Source organism: Dermacentor variabilis, chromosome 2 (assembly GCF_050947875.1).
Source record: "Dermacentor variabilis isolate Ectoservices chromosome 2, ASM5094787v1, whole genome shotgun sequence".
NCBI classification, from domain to species: Eukaryota; Metazoa; Arthropoda; class Arachnida; order Ixodida; family Ixodidae; genus Dermacentor; species Dermacentor variabilis.
The window spans coordinates 188,665,141-188,668,960 of record NC_134569.1 but is presented as its reverse complement, the minus strand read 5'-3'; positions in this window follow the sequence as shown (position 1 = coordinate 188,668,960).

Here is a 3,820-nt window from a genome sequence, read left to right as displayed (position 1 = left end):
AACATTTATGAGGGCGTTCATACTTGCTGTTTATTAAGGTGGCTGCAAGGTAAATGGAGGGAAAGTGTACAGGTGAAGCAAAGCTCTGCTGTCGCATGCACGTAAACAAAGCTTCTGGTTATGGCTTCAAAACATTTTTTTCATCAATCCTCCAACAATGGAGCATGTACTGACAGGATGGAAAGCAGACACCAAGCAGACGGTGCAGTGCAATGAAGACACCTTGAGGGGCATTCAGCCTTCCTATTAACTAAGGAGCCCTGCAGCTTCCCCAGTGCGGCAAGGAACTACTGAGATGGAGTGCAGCTCACAGAACACATTGTTAGCGTGAAAGGTTGGTGTCGTGTTCCAGGGCTTCCGTGAACGAAGAGGCAGACTGAACTTGAAACATGTTTTATTGCATGGCAGCAACTTAACGTGGCAGAATGACAGCCAAGGAATATAAGGACAAAAAGTACACCGTAGCTTGGCGGCCAATGATTACATACACATAGTGAGCGAGGTTGATGTGATCGCAATATGGCCCGCATGACAGAAAGGGAAACGCTATCACACATGTACACGTGTACAGATATGCGACAGTTGGGCAGTGGCAGAGAGGGTGTTTTGCTGTGTCGCCACATGTGCAAAAAATTGCATAAGGAGCATTTGCGTAGCTTACATTACAGCACATGACACCTAGCACAAAATGAATAATTGCAATATGTGGAGCAGTGCTATAACTTCTAAGCTGTTCCCTAGCCTCCCCTCTTCATAAAGCGTAAAGTGTTCAGAGACAGCTCTGGAAACAAACATGTACAAAGCAAGGAATCTGCTTTGATACAATACCTATATTGAGAGGCATAAGAGCATAAACGATCAGTGATGCTTCTGCAATGTTTATTACTGCAGAGCACATGCAATTGACAGAAAATACGAAATTTGAGTGCAGCTCTACATATGTTGTCATTTCGTTGGCAAGGACAATCGGTCTCGTGTCGCATGTTGCAAACGGAGCGAAGTATGGCGCCACTGCCTTGCCAATCTGGAGATCGCGTGAGCCAGCGCATGGGTGACGCATGGGCATGGTTCACAGAAGCCACCGCCAACAAACCTCCCAGACATTGCGTGCTACTCTGGCACCATCTCATAGCTACCGTCACTGCATTTCGCTTTTATTTGCACACTTTTGCTATACACTCCTCTCCTTTCTGCCTCATGGTTATGCTGCACCTTCCTATCCACTTTCCTCCTCATGCCTCTTCTCACTTGCCGATTTTTTAATCTCCCACTGCATGCTGCCTTCGCTCTCATCTTTTGATGAACTCGTTCGCTCAGTTTAACCGAGCGAACGAGTGGTCCTCACAGCACGACAAAAGCTAAAGGAAATGTGCTCAAAAGTAAATGGAATGATCAGCGAAAGGAATACCCTGAATGCATGCACTATAAACCACGTTAAAGGATTGACTGAATGCACGATAGACATGGTCTACAAGATACCTTTGACACGTGGGGCTGATTACATGGGCCAAACAGGCAGGTGCATAAACCATTGACTGTGCGACCACCTATACAACTGCAGTCTGATACAAGCACCCAGAGACCTTGCCATACACTGTTCTTCATGTCGTATCTTCCACAGGATGGGGATCTTGCTCAAATGTAGTAACCAAAGAAAAAGAAGTCACGGAAGCCTACAACATCAAGATGACCCCATGTGCCATCTATATCAGTCAGCAAAGAGGTTAGCATAATGACTGACAATAGATGGCAATAGATGGCAATAGATGACAATAGATGTATGGTTAGACTGGGAAGAACATCCTTGAACATGCGAGTAGGCTATATGAAGGTCTCATTTTCCGAAAAATAATACAGTTGTTAGTTTGCACTTGGGTATCGTGCATTGTTTTTCTCTCTTAAGTCCTGTCCCTTTGTCACTTTGTGCAACAGTGTTATGTCGAGCCAACTAGCCCACTGGGAATTTTTTTTTTAATTATATGTAATATGCTCTGAGTGCACACTTATGTCAGTCTTGTTTGCAATGCACATGTGAAAGACAGCACAAAAAAGATGCAATATTAGAGGTTAGCAAATAAGGATTTTTGGGACAGAATAGTATAGTGCCAGAAGCAAATTGAATTGAACACTTTTCTAAAAATGAATAGCCATTATCGTAATTAACATAAACTGATGTTTATATCCCTGTATTTTTGAAGTTAGCAAATTTCTGTAATAGTATAGTACCTTACTAAGTATTGTACTTGAAAAACACAAACTGAGCATACGAGCAAACAAGTACTTTATTCGCATGCACAGGGCTCTTCAGAGGATGCAAATGATCACTGTAGAGCCTGCAAAGTGTGGCTGCCTGAGTAACCTAGCCTGCTCCTCTACGCAAGTTCTCATGTTTTATGGCTATAGCACGCCTGTCATGGTGAAAATTTACCGTACTTTTCTGCAATTTAGTGTTTATGTGGGTGCAGTTGGCATTTTGAAATACCCGAAACGTATCAAAAAAATATTCACATTTACAAAAGGTGACCACCGAATCGAATAGGGCACTATTCGATGCATAATTACAAAGTTGCAAATATTCACACATCCTTATGCAATAAAACAGCTTAAAATAATGGTTTCGACACTTACATACACACTACATGCTCCAGCAGCCAACAGAATATCATATATTGACAAAAGGGTGTTTAACTGGGCTACTTGGTTATTCTTTGAGGGTTGTAGCAGCAGAATTTAAGGAACACGGGCATAGAAGGAACGACTAGACGAGTATGCAGCTGCACTGTCAACTGATTTCTTGATTGAAATTCCCAATATTTATTTCATCGCCATATCTCTTCTCTTATACATCTGAGGCTGTCTCAAAAAGGTGACTTCCTTTCTTGTCAAGGCCACTGACGGTGTGCTTACACATTACGCTCCTGTTTTACTTATCTCGAATGCCTCAAGGATCTCCCGAGTTAGCCTATCGTCGTTCCTTTTCAGGACTTGTACTTCATGAAATTACGAGTTACGACAAGAAAAGTTTGCCAAAGTCTGGTGCCTACTGTCAGCGGCGTGTGTTTGTGTAGTGTCTCTGCGTTTCTCGTTGGACGGGGTGAAGCGATGGAGCAAGACCATTCTCAGGAGAAATGAGAAAAGCGTGCGCGCATGAAACAAGCTTACGAGCGTCTCAACAGAAAATATTTGCAAAAGAAGCCTCCAACGCAAAGATTTCTCGCCATCAACTTAGCGTGAGATAGCCGAGCGTCTAACGGTGGTTTTCGAGCATTGTGTAGCACCGTCGATTGATTGCTTTCCACCAGTGCTCACCACACGTGCAAGCTGTTAGAATGTGTGCTGTGGCACAGTCACGCATAAGTTGTGTTGCCAGCGCTCGATATGGTTTCCCGCAACATAGCTTCACGCTGCTTTTCGATTCTCGTGATATGTTGCAATTAAAGATTCCCAAGACAGTGTTAAGAGAGCGGTTAAAAAAAAACATACAAGAAGGTAGGTAAAGCAGCTTGTGAACCCACTCCTATAATACCTCTACCTGCGTCTGTTTGTAAATGTGTGTTTTCTTGCATTTGTCGATTTTTTTTAATTTCCCACATTTCATTCTATTCGAGTTTTTCTTAGTTTTCACATTTGTGTGTGAACACGTGCCTGCTACCATGCGTGTTCGCGCTTACTCTTATTTCTGTCCTTTTATTTTATATTAGCATTTGTTTTTGCTAGTTTTCTTTTAGCAAAGTCTTTACACATTTTCATTAGCCAATCTCATTCAAAGCACTAACTCCTGTACACTGCAGGGCTGGCCTCTTCCACCTTATTAAAACCT